The 19,253-nt window shown below is 43.7% G+C and overlaps 1 protein-coding gene across 1 annotated transcript in view; it reads right to left on the bottom strand.

The window, feature by feature from the left end:
- The window catches only part of LOC122395135 (discoidin domain-containing receptor 2-like), a 140,241-nt gene that overhangs the window by 40,122 nt on the left and 80,866 nt on the right, over window positions 1-19,253 (bottom strand). The gene's annotated exons all lie outside the window — the stretch shown is intronic.

The following is a 19,253-nucleotide window of genomic DNA, read 5'->3' as shown; positions in this document are numbered from 1 at the left end:
ATTATCTATTATGCGTGCGTCCGTCCTGGGGTCTAAAGTGCACGAGTTGCCTCGCGGTCTTGGGCACAACATCTGGGGGAACAATGCTGGGAAAATGGACTTTTTCAGCGCGAGTCGCAGAGGAACAATTTGGACGTGCAGCTTCCGGAATTTTTTATATCGAACTTCCTTCAATTTCACGTTCTCGGGAAACGGATAATCGTGATTGTTTTTAATTTACTGTTGCAATTTTTCTCCTTTTGATAAACGGGAGACGTTGCACCGATGGTCCTCCGCCAAATGCAATTTCTCTTGTCCGATGGTTAAGCTTCGTGAAAATGAGGACACCGTTAAGCACCCTCGAATGATTTACCACCCCTTGGATTATAGCGTTCTTACGTTCTCTGATGGGGCTACGTACGCGTCCCAGCACCTATGTGTAAAAAATTTATGACGGTTGGAACTACTGTTTGCCATCGACCAGTTCTTCCAGGATTCGAATAAATTAGGATTTACTTCAATGTGTCTCTGTCTAGTATGAATCTTTTCGTCGACTGTCCTGGTCCTCCGTCATTTTCACTAATAATACTGCAGTTCAAACTACTGTTTGCCATCGACCAGTTCTTTCATGATTCAAATAAATTAGGATTTAGTTCTTATCGATATCTGTGTCAATGTGTCTCCGACTGAAATCTTTTCGTCGACTGTTCTGGTCGTCCGTCATTTTCTCTAATTCAGTTTGCGAGCCTCGGAATGCTGCGTGTCTCACGTGTCTGCGACACCGTCGCTAAGTAACAGTTCTAGCGCTATTGTTGAGATAGGAGAATCCTAGCGCGAGGATTGCGGTGCACGAGACGTTTCGTGGATTCATTGCGACGCATTCCACGTCGAACTATTCGTCTTGCGAGGTGGCATGCAATTTGGCGAACCCGAGGATGCGACAACCGGAAATCCGGACGCTTCAGTCACTGCTGAATCCCGCAGTGTCTGCGCGACCACGCGACTTCGCGCCTTTCTTCCCTCCTGAAAGTCCAGAGAGGATCATACTCGTCGTTCGAAACTATTAAAACGCTGCAAACACTATCTTCTACCTCGTGGTTCAGTGACGAGAACAGGTTCACTGTACTCAATTAACCCTAAATATAATTCGTAAAACAGAAGAGTGATGGATCATTTTTGAAGATGAAAATAAAGTTAGGAGGAAGAGTTCTTGTTTGGGGCTTGAAAGTTTGTTGATTAAAAAATGGATGTCGCACAGGGGTGCAACTGCTCCCTTGCACACCCTCTGTCGACCCTTGGATGTCGTATTACGGTCGCAGGACCCATCTGCTGATACTTAAGCTAATGTTTTCGCGGGGACGGAGGATAAAGTATCGAACGATATTTCAAATTCGACGCTTACTCGCGCTAGACCATAAATTAGGCCGTGTCTCTCGACCATTCTGGCCATTTTGTCTATTCTTCAGATATTTTTCGTCTTCCTCGATCTTTCAACTTACATTTCTTTCCATATATGCGTGTCGATATGATAGAAGAACGTTCTGTGGCTTCGCCTCCCAGGCTCGCCGCCAGAGGGACCGCGCTCTCACAAGTGGTCGACCAAGCGCTATATGTACATTTCTCAAACGACTTCCCAATATTGTAGTCGTCTAAGAAGCAGCGTCACAGTTCAAATACTGTTCATTTCGATAAACACGAGAAAATATGGACTCGTGATTTCACACAAAAAGATAAATTTTCCTTTTCTAACAAATCTCTACGACCATTATAAAAATGTTGTCAACCATCAAAGCTTAAGTTACGTAAAATATTAAATATTACATCACCGTTGCCTTCGGTGTACGTCGAATTGTTGGGAAACCGTTTAGGCGAAAGCAAACGAAGTAAGCGTTTACCATCCCCGTGCGTTCGATGCGGATTGTTCCGTGCAATCATACTGGAATATCGTCCCTCGGTGATGAGTGTTCCAGGGCGCGTTACGAGCGCAGAATATCTCCATCGTAACAAAATTGATGAAGAAATAGTCGCGACGGAAATTACGTGGGTTCGAATTTAAAGGGACTGCCGAGAAACGGTCGTGAGAACGAATATTTTTTTTTTTCTACACGATGTTTAAAATCACAATTCCCGGCCCCCGGTTCTCGACGAGTTCTCCAAGAAGATTGCATTCGACGAATGCTTTCATTCTGTTCCACCGACGATCCAATGCGATTTCTCGTTCCACCGGGCCCCGCCGCCTTCTCCTCTAAAAGAAGTTTATCGAGGCGACTATTCCCTGCGCATCGGGTCGCTCAAGGTTGCATTTTCTTAAAACTTCTCTAATATTTCCGGTGGGCCTCCTCCGCCGTACCTCGTTAAAGTCCTTTTCCATCGGCGCGACGCCCGGTTCTCGTTGCGCATGTTGACGAAACACTTGGCCCGCAGAACGCCATTAAAAGTTTTCATATATACTTCCCGCGTACATACGTATGTACAATATACGAATGCCCGGAGCAGAGGGAATCAGGAAAATAGGCGGCGAGGGGGCGGGTGGAGGAACGAGTTACTAGGTGAAGAGCTTCCTTTAAACATTTCTGGCGAACGCTGGGAATCGCGTCGTCGTTTCGAAACACGAGCAAATTATTGGCTTTCAATTATATCTATTCGAGCCAATGCCGCGTTTCAACAAAATGTGTACCTGTTGCGTACCGTTGGTAATTAAACAATTTTCACCCCTTACGTACGGTCAGCGAATTAATATTAGTAACGGCAAATTATGCGACTTTATTTAGAAAATTTTGTTACATTCAGCTAATTTTGCAGTTCCAACTCTTCTCAGTCCGGGAAGTGATTGGAAATATTAATTGAAATTTGAAATAAACTTTCTCGTCGATCGAGAATTAAATAACACTGATGGAACTAGGTCTTCGTTGTTTCGAACTGTATCATATCTGCATGATTACGATTGTGTAGACTCGGGAGCATCAGAACTCTATTTGTTGTCGTTCCCTGGAGAATTACTTGGCGCAGTATATAATATTTGCGTTTGTTATACAACGATACCCACGTTTGTCGAGATTTTGATTTCGCTCGCAGATTGATTCGAAAATTCAGTAAATATCAGCGAGAGGAATTTATTAACAAGTTATGCAAATATATCTAGTGAATGAATATACGAATAGAGACCGACGTTTCCCTCGTCGTGCGCGTACACGCGCACACAGAGAAAAATGATACGTGAAATATGCAAAATGCGCAAAATGAAAAATCTACATCTTTGATACGCTTTAATGACAAGGTAAATTCAGTTTGAACTTTTTTCCTACTTAAAATATGCGTTTGCATAAACATCCATAGCTTTTTCGACGTCGTACCATTTTGCTTACTTTATCCAAGCGTCCAATTTAAAAACTGATGTCTATAAATGATGGCTTATTACAGCTTGAAATATTCATGGAGATACATACATTGTGACGCTATCTTCGCTTCTTGCTGAATTTACTATTTTGTAATTGAAAATGGTGGGGGTATTAGGGACCTTAAGTCGAAAATAAATTGCTTCAGAAGTCAATGAAGAAGTAAACGAGGTTTACTAGAATTTTCTTCCTTTAGAATAGATTTAATTCCACGTCTCACGATACTTTTTTTCACCTTTAATGCCTCGTTTAACTTGCATCGGTGAAAAACAATTTCCCGATCGAACCGTGCAAGATTCGCAAGAAGATTCTCGCAAAGATGACTCCGGTCCGTCCGAATAATCTTCCCAAGGATCGTGGATCCCTTTTCTGCGAAAACACCGTGCAAGAACGGTCGACGAAGAGGCTCCGGAGCCGTGTCGTTCGGGTCCACTCCGGTAAGCGTTACTAATGAATGAAAATCCGGATTGGAAACTTTTCTGTCACCCGCGCCACTCTCGCGCAATCGGCTTTGTCCGTTTCTCAGGTACGAGGAGACGATGGACGCGTCCAGACAACAACGTTCTCGTTTCTTTCTTTTTTTTTTTCGCCGGGCCCGATTCCATCCGCTTGTCCTCGTTTAAAATAAGAGCGGCGGACCTTCCACGGCGATACACACACGCCGTCCATCGCGCTCGTTTCCCGTCCGTTTCACGGTGAAATTTTCGCTTCCCGTTTCACTTTTCCACCTTTCCGTGTTCCGCCTTTTTATCTCGTTTCGCTTATATCGGTTTCGCTCCCTTTGAAGCGATGGGAGCGCCGTCAGGTGTCCGGGCTATAATCCTTCGAACTGAACTCGAACGGGACTGCGGGGATGACCCCAAGGGTCGTGGCCAACGGCGTAGAAACGATTCCCCCGAACCGCACGTGACCGCTCTTTTTATTTCCACGAATTCCCGGATACCCGATTCCCCCGCCCATGGTGGGATTTCCTCCGACGTGCAACGCCGGAGAAAATTCTCTAGATTTTAGTTGCGTCGCTGCATCTGGCCCTTGCACCGTACGTTCTCATGCTCGAATTATTCACGAGCCGGCGAAACGTCAGAAAATGGCCACCGTTCCCATACACCTCGCAGAAATTCGATTCTAATTTTGCATACACGAAATAGAAATCTTCTTCTACTCTCAGACTCATATTAATTTCCATTCAAGATGGCGGAACGTTTGACTACGAGTTCGAACGAACCTATTCGCGAATACAGAGTCCTTTTCGATTCTAATTTTGCATACTTGAAATATAAATCTTTCTCTACTCTCAGACTCATATTAATTTGCCTTCAAGATGGCGGAACGTTTGACTACGAGTTCGAACGAACCTATTCGCGAATACAGAGTCCTTTTCAATTCTAATTTTGCATACTTCAAATATAAATCTTTCTCTACTCTCAGACTCATATTAATTTCAACCCTTCAAGATGGCGGAACCTTTGACTACGACTTCGAACGAAGCTGTTCATGACTACAGAGTCCTTTACGATTCTAATTTTGCATACTCGAAATAGAAATGTGTTTCTACTTTGAGACTCATATTAACTTCAACACTTCAAGATGGCGGAACCTTTGACCACGAGTTCGAACGAAGTTGTTCGCGAATATAGAGTCCTTTTCAATTCTAATTTTGCATACTCGAAATAGAAATTTGCTTCTACTTTGAGACTCATATTAATTTCAACACTTCAAGATGGCGGAACATTTGACCACGACTTCGAACCTATTCGCGAATACAGAGTCCTTTTCGATTCAAATTCTGCATACACGAAATAAAAATCTTTCCCTACTCTCAGTATCATATTAATTTCCACCCTTCAAGATGGCGTTTTGACAACGAGTTTGAACGAAGTAATACGGAATACAGAGTTCCTTTGCAGTGTCCGTTCTGTTCGCGAAGTTCCAAAGGTGTTCCCCTACCGAGTTGTGAATTGTTCTTTTATCGAGTTCCTAGAGACTTCTAAATTATTCTAGTCCTAGTTCCGAGTGTAACTTCTAACGCAAACTGATGTGCTACCTCCAGGACTTTTTCGAAGGGTTGCGGACGCGAGCGTGTACGAACCGATAGAGACTTTCGCGCAGCTTCCTAAATATTTCACGTGTCCTATAAAACTCCGCTGCATCGAGTTCGATCGAACGAAGGTCTTTGTCTACCATTTTGGAAAGGACGCCGGGCTCCACAAATTCTACTTTCTGACCCTTATCGGATATCCGATGTCGTCTCGACTCTCGATACCCACTTCATGATCGAGTTGGGCGAAATTTTTGCCCCGGTAAAAGTTACTCGACGAAACTAACACGTGGTTCGCTCGAACCGTTAAACTTTTATCTGCTGTGAAATATTATGAAATCAGACTAAAATTAAAATTTTTATTTTTAAATGATACTTGTGGAATACGTAATACAATCGATCGAAAATCCGGTGCAAAAAATCTCTCTTGACTTATCTCTGAAGATTTTTATTATAAATGAGTACGTTATATTCGGTGAAAATATATAATTAAAAATTAAAACAGAACATTTGCACCTACATCGACAACTGCTGGTTTCATTTCGTTATCTTTTGTGATTTTCGAACTAAATGTTTAAAATTGAACGTGAATATTGCAAGTGCCATTATTTAAAATTGATTTTTCATCAAAGTAACGCGTCGATGCTATCGAAATGAATAACGAGTTTGGTATTTTTTAAATGTAATTATGTGTCGTTGGAGTGGTTAATGCGACACGCACAGTGTGCTGGAATTTAAATATTCATATCGAGGACGTACGATATTGTTGTATTTATAAATATTTTCTTTCAAACGCGTTCGCTGTCACGATTCTGTTGGAAAACTGTTCGCCACAGACCACAGTATACTTGCATTCCATTTAATGTAATTTTCCGATGCTGCCATTGTGTTACGACTTTCTTCATTTAGTGCCAGATGACGTGCAATTTGTACACTGAATAAACTCATCGAATTTAATTTAAATCCAATTTAAAAATATTAAAATAAATTATCGTTACTTATATATATATATATTCAACAATGATACATGTTTCTCTAAAAAAATTATCGGGTCGCCCTACTTATCGATTTTAACGATCAATAATTAGGATCCAATTAATTCGTTTTAATTAAGTACGTTATCCCGGTTTTTAAACGAAACTTAATAAATTTGTGAAATTCAATATTTATATTCGTTCCATAAAATTCATTATATTTATGCAAATGGGACGATTTAAATAAACGGACCAAACGTTCGGAAGTAACGTGTCACGCATACGTGACACCAGTCCGTAGATCACTCGTGCCTCGTTCGTTTTCGCGGACATGAAATAGAAAATCATCGGTGTCGCGTACACGTGAAGTCGATCTCTTACGAGTATCAGCTCGTCACACACGTGTGACGTGCGATAGCGGCCGTGTTAAACCTGTAGATATTAATCATCTGGCTGGAGCAACGTTGATTCACAGATAATGTACAATACTTTATACGTACCGTGCTATTTTTCTAATCTAGACGTGGGGTCCCCGCCCAACTTTTTCCAACCAACAATTTCCCTTTAATACTTTATTACCAGCTATTACAATTTTTATCAATTCGTTTATTCCCGTATATAATAATATCGCAATTATCTTGGAAACTGAAACCAATTTTCTCCGTTCATCGGAAATAGAAACGTAATTTTAGATTTGCGGTGAAACGTTATTTCGAAATATATTTGAACTAATTAGAAGATAGATACACCTTCTATATCGAGTCCTCGAAGGATCAAGGATTGAAGGAACTTCCATTAATTCCGGATTGATAGAACTCGTCGATTAGAGTGTTTCGAACCTGTACTAGATTAAAACTAGCATTTAAAATTGTTCATGCTGAGTAATATGTATAATTGATATATAAGATAGATGCACTTTCTATACCGAGTCTTCGATGGGTCAAGGGTTGATGGAACTCCCATGAATGTTTGATTCACAAAACTCGTCGATTCGAGGAACCCGTACTCGATTAAAAGTATCATTTAAAGGGGAGGTGCCGCGAGTAAAGAGACACGAAGGTAAATCGATGAAGGGGGGGGGGGGGACATAAGGAGAATAATAAAAATCCCTGGGAGCTACGGATACGCGACTGCTCGAGCCTCCCGGGTATACGTCGTATTCGGTATCGTATTCATCGATATCCCGGCCAAGTATCGGCAGTCGATAGCACGTAAGAAATTCACGTACACGGCCAGACGCGTCCATTTGCAACGTGAAATTACGGCCCATTGGCCTGATGGTTTCCCGTGCGACGACGATACCCGTAGCGTTGCTACGTAGTCGCTCCGACATACATATGCATGCGACTTGTATTTCCATATGGATGCGTTTTCGTCTTCGAAAAGTTCCCTGCAAGCGTGACCGCCGTCTCCTGCTGTGCCAACCGGTGCCAGCCTCTGTCTTTCCGTGGAATTGCCAGCCCCAGAGCTACGCGGAGAACGGAAACGACCGCGACGTCGTTCTCCACAGCGTCGTCGACGTCCTCGCGTTAACGTCTCCGAACGGTCGATGGGCTCGAATGGCCCCCTTTCTCGACCAACCATCGTCCCCGCGACTTCTTTCGCGTATTTCCTGTCCACGTTATCGGACGTTTTCACGACGGACCAAGGAAATGGACGTTTCGAGCCGTGCACTGTACTTTTGCTTAACGCTAGATTTACGGACATCTTATTTCTATCGAAATCCGTTATCGTCGAGATTGCCCCCGATGAAATACTCGTAATTAAAAAAGATTCAAGTTTAAATTTTTAGCTTGAATTTCGAGTGTCTTTCGAGTGGAACACAATCGGAAGTTACTCGCTACTCTGGTTCCTACGATGAGTTAAATATAGTACGAAGAATATTGTTTATAATGTTAGTAAACGTTTCGAGCTTGGGTCCAGGTTCCAAATTCAGAATTATTTACAATCTAAATGGGCAATTGTTTTAATTGCCTAAGATTCTAAGACGTCGTGTATCTGTTTCCTTTTTTCGTTCAGGAGTTAATCGAAGGAAACTGCAAGACTCATTCATTGGCTGTAAATTAATCGGTGATCGGTCTAATTGCTGTTCCCGAGGCCATTTCAGCATCCAGCCCGGAAATAAATCGATTTCGGCCCCGCTTCGGAGACCTAATTAGCGATTCAACGACATGCAACAGGAACCTCCAAAGTTCGCGTTCTGTCGAAGACGTCGTTCAATTAGCGATCGACCGCTTTCATTATTATTTACGAGTCTGGAACAGTCCCCGAGACCGAACGATGCTGAGGTTACGAAGTTAATTCCGCGATACTTAAGGTATCCCTAGTAATTGTCGGACAAATCGAGCGTGAAAGGGTCACCGGAGGTTTCAGCGCCGACCAAACTATTTACTGCAACGTTACAAGATCGCGATCTTTCAGTGAATTGTCCAGAAAATTCTAGGTTTCATTTTAATATATCCTATCGACGAACGAACGCAAAATAAAATCTTATCATCTTCGTCTATAAGCGCACGGGATCACTGTGTTTAATAATAACGAAATATGAAGTAGATTTAGGTGACCGGCATGCATTAGGCGACATTCCCCCAGTAATGAAACGCTCAAGTTATGTGGGCGTGCATTGCGGATAAAATACCTCGCTGGCATCGCGCAGAATGTCGTCAAACTTCACCAAAAACATTTAAAATATGTTTAAAGCGTGGCATGAAGCTGTCGCGTGTAGTCGCAGCTCGCAAATATGCGAGTTTAACACACGCGTGACTTTAAACCGACGTGAAAAATTGAAAACTGTCAATGGGTTCGTTTTTACGCGTAAAAACTATTTTTCTTGAATCACGTTTAACGCTTTTATAATTTTCATCTTATTTTAAAATTCAGCGATCAGCGTTGGCCCGGGGTTAAACACGAGGTTCTAAGGAATACCTAAACCTTCCCCTAACGATTCACAACATTCTCCACGATATTCAAGCCCACAGGGGACGACGTACCCTTTGGTTACGCGTTCCAAAGTGAAGTTACCCGCATCTTTAAAATTTTCATTCGCCTCCCATGGATCGTAAGACGCGTTCTTGCCCTGGAATACTCAGTTTCGAGCAAAAATTCCAGAGCTTATTCCACTTTCTCATACTACGCTAGATCACGCGTAAGTGAGTTCGTAGAGTTTTGGAAGCTGCCCGAAGTAATTTCGGACCGTCTCGTGGGAGTCGAGAGAGGAAGGCTCATTTGCCTTCTTCCCAACCTCTGCTGGCCTTTGCTGACCACCGCTTATATTACTGACAACGCACAACGATTACTACTGACTTCTGCCAGCCACCGCTGGCCTCTGTTGACCGAAGCTGACCACACCTGTTACTTCTGACAACGTATAACGATTACAACTTGCTATTGCCTGCCTCTGCTGGTCTCTGCTTGCCTCTACTGTCCCCTGCTGGTCACTGCTGACCACTGCTGACCAACGCTGACCTTTGTTGACAACTTCTGATATGATGTATATGTATTAAAACCTTGTATAATGTAAATCTATGGCAATAAATGTTATAATTTCAAAGAATTCTATGTGTTCTCGTCATTTTTTACCTTTCTTTTCCTCTCCAAATCATTACCTTAATTATAAGACTCCCTGAAACTCCTTGGTTTCCCTGAACCCACAAGGAAGTCCTGAAACACCTCGGAAGTCCTGAAACTCAGAACTTTGCTAAAAATTCAGGATTTCCAAGAAATTCCGGGGCTTCCCAGTTGTTTCAGGACTTTCCAGCTGTTTCAGGGCTTCCCAGCTGTTTCAGGACTCCCCAGTTGTTTCAGGACTTTCCAGTTGTTCCAGGACTTTTTGACGAAAAAAATGAATTCTCGATTTTGCCAGCAGGTACGAGAGTGGCAGTTACAGAAAAAAAAATTTAAATCAGATTTGGGAAATCGGCGAAATATTCGAGCCAAAATTTATTGACGAAAAAAATGAATTTTCGATTTTGCCAGCAGGTACGAGAGTGACGGTTACAGAAAAAAAATTTAAAAGTTAATTTTTGATTTTGGCAGCAAGTACGAGAGCTGGACACTTTGGGAATCCAATTTTAACCGGGAAAACGGTCTCTTAAAACTAAGGTAATGATTTGGAGAGGAAAAGAAAGGTAAAAATGATGAGAATACATAGAATTCTTTGAAATTATTTCATTTATTGCCATAGATTTACATTATACAAAATTTTAATACATATACATCATGTCAGAAGTTGCCAACAAAGGCCAACAGTGGTCAACAGTGGCCAGCAGTGGTCAGCAGTGGTCAACAGTGGCCAGCAGAGTCCAGCAAAGGCATGCAGAGGCAATCAGAGATCAGCAGGAGCAAGCAGTGACACGTAGTAATCGTTATACGTTGTCAGAAGCATCAGGGGTGGTCAGCAGTGGCCAGCAGAGTCCAGCAGAGATCACCAGTGACAAGTAGTAGCAAGCAGAGACCAACAGGGGTAAGCAGTAGCCAGTCGTAATCGTTGTAAGTTGTTAGAAGTATCGGGAGTGGCCAGCAGCGGTCAGCAGAGGACAACAGAGTCCAGCGGAGACCACCAGTGACAAGTAGTAGCAAGCAGAGGCCAGCAGGGGTAAGCAGTAACACGTAGTAATCGTTATACGTTGTCAGAAGCATCAGGGGTGGTCAGCAGTGGCCAGCAGAGGCCAGCAGAGTCCAGCGGAGACCACAAGTGACAAGTAGTAGCAAGCAGAGACCAGCAGGAGCAAGCAGTAACACGTAGTAATCGTTATACGTTGTCAGAAGCATCAGGGGTGGTCAGCAGTGGCCAGCAGAGGCCAGCAGAGTCCAGCGGAGACCACCAGTGACAAGTAGTAGCAAGCAGAGACCAGCAGAGGTAAGCAGTAGCCAGTCGTAATCGTTGTAAGTTGTTAGAAGTATCGGGAGTGGTCAGCAGCGGTCAGCAGAGGACAGCAGAGGCTGGCAGTAACCAGTAGTAATCGTTATACGTTGTCGGAAGTATCAGGTGTGGTCAGCAGTGGTCAGCTGGGGCCAAGAGTCAGTTGTCCAAGATCGAGAAGACAAATGTGAGCTTTCCTCTCTCGACTCCCACGAGGCGGTCCGAAATTACTTCGGGCAGCTTCGGAGAATCGAGAAAGAGGGCATGCGTCAGTTTGTCTTTGTCGACTTTCCGTAACTCCACGAGCTCGCGTACGCGTGATCTGGCATGTGTGAGTAGGGCACCGTCGGTGGTTTTCTGGCACCTCTGACGATGTGTCCCCGGTGCACCCGGGGCTCCGTCTGGCGTCACCGGTTTCAAGTCGCCGGGCGAAGAAAAGCGATTCGCTGGCCCCCTAGGTGCAACGCACGAGCTCAAATATTTGCCCGACAAGCGGGTACTTTTGAATTTCGAGGGGAAACCGCAGCCGTGGAAAGCCGTTTCGCGACGCTTTCCCGATGGATACACACGGAGTCTCTTAATAAGAACCGGGACCCGTTGGTCGTGTAATTGTTCTTGGCCACTTTGGACGGAATATTAAAACCGGCAGCGCCCGGGAGTGACTTCTGAAGCGTCCATCGCGACGGCGTGTTTATTGTAACGACCGAGTCGGAAGAACGTCGTAAAGTTAAAGAGCAGAGAGCCGTCGCGGCTCTCTATTACACGGGGGAGGGGTGGGCCCCGTGGTACAATGGAATTCCAGCACGCGGTCTTGGGGCGAAGCAATTTCGAAGCAGTTTTCGCCGGGGCAGTTAAATTTAAACAGGCAGCGGGTCTATTTTACGTTGGGTTATTAACGTTATTCGCGGTTAATTCCGCGCTCTTTCATGGAAAATGAATTCGCGTACCCGGACGCCATGACGGTAACCGCCGCGGTTGATGGAAAATCACGGACGAAAGAACATCGGGCTGAAAATTTATTGTCATTGCGTTAGCGAACGAATTTCATCCCGCGGCGAACATCCCACACACCCCACCACCATTATGGCGAATGAATATTTAGCGCGTATTTGAACACTAAAACGGCGATTCTTCGTTTCCAGGAAGAACACTGAAATTTCGATCGGGGGATGAAACAACGTTGCTAATTAAATTTTCCAATAAATAAAAAGGAGATTTCCCAGGGAGTATTGAACGAACTAGACTCCGAAATTAGGGAGTGTATTATTTCCCGTGTTCGTGAGATTTCCATGGAAGATATAGCCGCGGACGAGCGCGTCGACGGTGATATCATATTTCTGGACCTAACAAGAAACTCGGTGTGGTACACGAGGGCGAGAAAATAGTGAGCATAAACTCCTGTCAAAGGATAGTAAATTCTCCCCTAATGCGACAAGTTCACCGTCCTTTTCACCCCCTGACATTTCCTGTTCACCGGGGCCCGTGACCCCGACGTCTTCCACTAATTTCCGAGAAAAACTCGCGACCAGAGAGATAACAACGCGCCGGACGAGTAAACAGGAGATTACTAATCATAAAGTACACAGTACAAATTCAATTTCCCAAGGTTGCCGCGGAAACTGGGACGCGCTCCGTGCTCCGTTCGGTAAACAGAAATCGTTCCAACGGACGACGCCCGGAGTCGTAGCCTTTTTTTTTCCCGTCGTCGCGAAAAAACGATGGACCCGCCGCGATCGGAGGAACGACGTCGCCCTGGGAAGATCGAATAAAATTATCCGCACTCGACTAATATTTTCCGCGTCCGTACCGACGTTTCCATAATGCAATTTGCGTATCCCGTTTGTGTACACTGGCTCCACCCCGTTCGTCGAACGCTTTCCCAATCCCACGCACCGTGTTTTCCCATTGCAAACGCACCGCGTTTCCATTCCGTACCCGACCAAATAACTTCCTCCTTTTTCTAATTAAATTTCTCCTCGATACCGTGGCCGCGAATTTTTTAGAAACCAAAATAATAGAATACGCTCCCGCGAAACAACATCGAGAGTTACAGGAATCGAAACCCTGGGTAGAGGCAACGCGAAATTTCGGGGGATTTATTCCGGGGCGAGACGCGTATTGATTTTTTCGATGTGTATATTACGGCAGATTTTGAAAATAAATTGGGAAGTGGATGCACGATCAAATATTTGACAACTACTTTTGCATCGGGGATGTTTGAACGCCCCGAGTGCAGCGGGAATATTCGAAGAAAATTAGTAACACGATTCCTGTCACGATTAGAAAATATCCTCGGTATCGTCGAATAAACTCGACGTTGTACGGGAAATTATCGAGCATAGATTCCGTGGTAATCAGAAAATTGTTTCTCTTCGACTTTTGTATTTGTCAAGGAAGTTTGTTCGAAGATAAAAATTTGTGAAAATTCTTCTCGACGGAGCGTATTGATTTTTCCAGGTGTATATTGCTCCGGATATTGTAAATAAATTGGGAAGTTCGCGTGGATGGCGAACCGATGCGCGATCAAATATTTGACTACTTTTACATTGGGAATATTTGAACGCTCGTGCAACGAAATATTTAAAGAAAATCGTAAATCGTATAATTTCCGAAAACCACAAAAATGTAAATAAAATTTAACAGTGTAGGAACGTATAGCGGTCCAAATAAAATGTTACACGATATTTGAATCCAGTAACGAACACTGTTCTTCTGCTTTTCTCATAAAAATTTGACGTATCTTTTACGCGCGCGTAGTAATTTCATAAAGATAGAATATTTACAAGAGTAACGGGATATTCGCGGAACAAGAGAATATTTATAAAAGATTAGCCGTACAAAGGATCCCGTGCAAAACGTAATAGCCATCGTTGTAACGAGTTCTGTCTCATCAATATAAGCTAAATAACAATGGTGAAGTTTTCTGTTCCCCTTTTTCCCGGGTTAGGTATCGTTTTCGATATTCGCGGCCCGTCAGCCTGCAGAACTCGCGGTGACGTTCAAAGCACCGTCACAGGAGAGTGACAGACTTCAGACACTTTAATTAGAACCGTGTACCTGCAGGTGAAATCGGTAGTTAGGGCAATAATGTTTCGCAGGGAGGACATTTGGCCTCGACTAATAGGCTCCGCCGCTTTGATTACGGTGTTGCAAGGATCGAATAAACAAAGTTACCGGGCAAACAGAAATCGTTCCAACGGACAGGTTCAGCCTTTTGTCGCCCGCGCGGAACAAAATTATTCAAAGTAACAAATTATCGAGTAAAATTGTTCGAGAACGACCGCCTTTCTCTGCAAAATAAATATCTCCATCAAGGTCCATTTAAATTTTAATCGAAGGATTACGTCGGGAAATTGAACGAAGGGACGAATTTACCAAATAAATATCTCCATTTACGGAAGTTCGTAGATATTATTCGGTCAAAGGATCGAGTAAAAAATGTAAGAGCACAGAACATGGGTGCAGCGTATCTTGGAGAAGTAATTACGCGATTTTCGACGCTTCCATTATAGAATTTACGTATCCCCGGGTCGTGTACACGGTTCCTCCCCATTGATCGAACATCTCGCGATCCCCGAGCGCGAATTTACACGGTCGCCGCGTCGTAAATCGCGAACGCGTAGCGCAGGAAACTGGGACAGAACACCGTTTTTGCGTTATTGTCGGGAACACGAATTTTTAAAAGCCCCTTCGACCGATCATCGGGGCTCCGAGCGCTGTAAAGCCCCGCCATTAAAGCATTTCGCGCGTCGACCAGGAACCGCGGTATTTTTATAGGCTCTTCGCGATCATTTCCCACCCACATTTTATGGAGCCCCCTTTTTCTCGTCGAAACACGTCGACCTGATTTCGCCGAGCTAATGGATGCGAATCTAGAGGCGCTCGAAAGGGACGCTAACTGCGCCTACGGAATGCAACCCGTTACACGAATCCCGGGACCCATTTACCGCGAGCGTCGATTTTTAGCGTCGAGTTTTATCCCAATGCCAGACGATCGATTGAACATTTGATCGTTGGATAATATTATTAATTTGTTAAATGTTTTTAGTGTCTTTGGGGGTCGCTGGAGGACATTTTCGAGGACTGGACGGTGTTATCGATTCGATTACCACGAGCTCGCGGTGGCAAGAATGGGTCGCGATATTTCTCTGAATTTTGTGCACCTGACCTATCATATTTTATACAAATCGCGGAGACAGGCTCGTTTATTTTCTGGCCACGGTGAATTTCGCGCGTGCATAAGACCTCCGCGGAGCTCCACAATTAATTTTACTCGAATAACAGATAACCGATAAAATACCCTTATCTATGCTCCCACCGACTACCATCGTTTTTAATTTGAGCCTTCGTACACATAATGTACTGTCGATGCAACGCTAAAAATCTGAGATCCATGTGTACACGATTTTAACCTCTTCACGCCCTTGGCCACATATGTGGACGTATAGTTTTTGTTTTTTTAAAATCGTCCCTGCAGAGGTTAAGATAAACGTGTGTAAAATTCGTAATCGGCCATTTTTTTTTTAGAAATTCGGATCAACGAAGCCATGTAAAGTCTTTGTTGGCGATACAATGTTCGAACAGCGGAAACTATCAAAAGATTTATGCGCGGGAAGCCCTCGAAGGGAGGTCTGAGGTAGCCTTCCAAGTGGAAATATCGTCCTGAGATTTCTAGTAGAACTCCGTTGTACTCGAAAGTCAAGCGCCCGACGCGGAGTATGTTTGGGGAAAATCTTACGAGGCGGAGAGGGCGCGCTATGTTTTTTCTGGACCGGACGGTGCCGCGAATATTTCGTCTCTCGGGCACCGTAGCGAGCGGAACCAGTTCCATGGAGTCCCGAGTTATCCCACAAAGCCGGGACGTCGAGAGAGTTCAACGTAAAAGAGTGCAAATGAGGCGAAGTATGTTTTTTAATGAGTATTCAGGCTGGTTTCGTGAACCCAAAAATACCTTCGAGCTTGTTAGCCTTCGCAAAGTTCGCTGGGAGCCGATTATACACAGGTTGCCCTAGAAAGAAGCGAACTTTGCCAGCTTATACCGCAAATTACATTACACTCTAACGTTTCGAATTAATATTCCGACGCGAATAATGCTCTTGAATCTATTCCAATCTTTGGTAGAAGGGATTCTAATCCAATAAAGCTTCCTGTCGCTTCGAATAAAAGCAAGTACGATGTTCGCGAAACAATAGAAAAAATTTGACGTAACAAAATTTAGTGAGACGAAGCGACTCTCGGAAAATAGTGGTCTCCGTCTCCGTGCCCCGTTTGTTCCAGTACTCAGACTTTAATTAAATTAACGAAGAAAAGGCTTGTCCGCGTTACGTGTGTGGTGCAAAACGACGGTAAACATTTTAAAGCCCCCACTGCTGGAAACGTTTCACGGAAAAAGGAAAATTGGAAACGCGGGGCAACGTTGTTCCAAAGACCCAGCGATAGATCCGTTTACAGCAACGTTACGGCATTTCCACGGATTTTCCTAGCCGGAATATTTTATAAAAATCGCGGCTACGTGCTCGTTTATTTTCCGTCGCGGTAAATTCCCAACGAGCACGCGCAACGTCTCCAGCGGCGCATAAAGGCGCGCGCAATTTGCGTCGGTTAGTTCTTCAGCGGCGTTATTAATCACCGACGATGACGGTGAGACGATTCTTATCGCGTTTAAACAGCCGCCATCGCGGGAAAATTTTTATTCCGCGACGCACGGGGCCCGCCGTAAATTAATTCTAAGCGATATCTTCCCGAATTCTACCAGACACCTGGGTATTCGCCCGGTGCATTATGCTTCGGCACGCACGCGACATTTTACCCTTACCCTTACGCGCGACAACGCGGTGAAATATTCTCGAATATATCGTGGGTGGCTACGAGAACTTTTTACCCCCCTCCTGTACACATCCGATGTTCGTGATCCATCTAAATCTTTGGCAAATCTCTCCGATCCGAGCATCAGCGGTTCTATTAGACTCGAATAAACTTACAGCTATGGGCTTAAATCCAAAACTGAACGCGAACTTTCTCGGTGGATTGTTCGATTTGGAGATACACTCGGCTCACGAAAGTATTTAAACGATGATGTATTTCTAATTGGAATTGACATAAAATTTAAATACTTTGAAATTATCGTATGTGTCGTGTATGGGGAATGTCAAAATATAGGCTCGAATGAACTTACAGCTACGGTTTAAATCCAAAACTGAGCGTGAACTTTCTCAGTGGATTATTCGATTTATAAAATTAAAGAAGAAATCATAGAAATTTTGGTATTCGAAAGTATTTAAACTGTGGCGTTGCTTCCCATGCTCGCCACCAGAGGGGGCCGCGCTCTCACAAGCGCTCGACCGACTTCCCAATATCCTAGTCGTCACGACTTCCTACCCTCAGCGAAGCACCGCCACAAAACGATGACGTATTCCTAATTGAAATTGACACAAAATGATGTTAAATACTTTGAAATTGTATTATGTGTCGTGTATCGCGAATATGTGAGAATAACAAGTAAAAATTGCATTGAAATTAAGTAACACATATTCGAGTTAAAAAGACTTACTACATCAAACTCACATAGTGACTCGAAATGTCTTGTACTTTCCAGTATAATAGATAATTCTGACGAACAGAATATCGACACGTTTTTATCGAATAGTAAACACTTTTCTAGCCTGCAATTTGTGGGCGATCAAAGCGCAAACGTGCTTGGGTGGAAGTAGCAAATAAATCGTGCGACAAGAACGAGAGAGAAACGCAGCGCTCCGCCATCGTATTTCGGGACTAAAAGCTTCCTATCGTTCGGGGCTCTCCCCCTCCCGTTTTTGGGGATCCCAGTTTGGAAACTACCGGTCTGGTCGATGCAACAGAGAAATTTGGAAAATCTCTTCCGCATGAAACGCGGTATTGATTTTTTTTTGACGTGCATGTTGCTCCGGACGTTGTAAATAAATTGGAAAGTTCGCGTCGACGGGGAACCGATATGCGATCAAATATTTGACAACTACTTTTACAGTGGGAATATTTTTGCACTCGAGGAGCGACGGTATATTTAAACAAAATTAGTTGGGCGAAGGGAGCCCGCGATGTCGTTCGATGTTACTGTCACGGTTAGAAAATATTCTGCCTCGTGGTATCGTCGAATAAACGTTCCCCGTGTAAAATTTCTCTTTCAAATAGTTCAATATTCAACTATTACAATTTTTATTTATTATTTACAAACGTCTTCTTGAGAACTCTTCGAAATCATTTAAATTTATAATTCAAAAATAAAAACAGATTATTTTTAGACTAGTTACGAAACAGTAGCTTCTTTGGATACTTCAGATTGTACGAAGGAAAATATGAACGATAGTTAATATTTATATAACGGGCGAAACGGGAGAATATTTATAGAAGATTAGGGGTCCAAAGGATGTCTGTGCTGTCATAAAACATTATAGTCATTATAACGAGGCCCCCGTCTCATTAACGTTGTATAAGATCAACGATAATACTGGCGGAGGGACATGAAAGCAGTTTCCTGTTCTTTCATTTTTCGTTAGCTCGGTATCGTTTTCAATATTCGCGACCCGTCGGGGTTGAAAACTCGCGGCGACATTGAAAGCACCGTCATCGAAGAGTGACAGACTTCAGACACTTTAATTAGAACCGCGTACCAGCAGGTGAAATCAGTAGTCAGGATAATAATGGCTGGCGAGAGGACATCCAGCCTGACGACTAATAGGCGTCACCGCGTTGATTACGAAGTTGGAAGGAGTGGATGAACAAAGTGACAGGAAACGACGTTCCGTAGTGGCTTCTGAATGTAAAAGTCCGATCGATAATATCGGGTTTAAATTTTTAAGGACACGAACCGTCGAAACGGCGACGTCGCTGATTTCAGCGTCTGACGATCGATCGAAAATAAAGCGTCGCGAACAATGCCGCTGATTTCGCGATTAGTACGAGCAAAGGCATATCGCGTCGACTGGGAAGTGCAAAATTTTCCACTCTAAAATCGTGTCGATTCGTTTTGA

Source organism: Colletes gigas, unplaced genomic scaffold (assembly GCF_013123115.1).
Source record: "Colletes gigas isolate AHSC1104 unplaced genomic scaffold, ASM1312311v1 Colletes_gigas_Sc00005, whole genome shotgun sequence".
Taxonomy (NCBI): Eukaryota; Metazoa; Arthropoda; class Insecta; order Hymenoptera; family Colletidae; genus Colletes; species Colletes gigas.
Note: the sequence above shows the minus strand (reverse complement) of the source record. Positions and strands in the feature narration are given on the sequence as shown.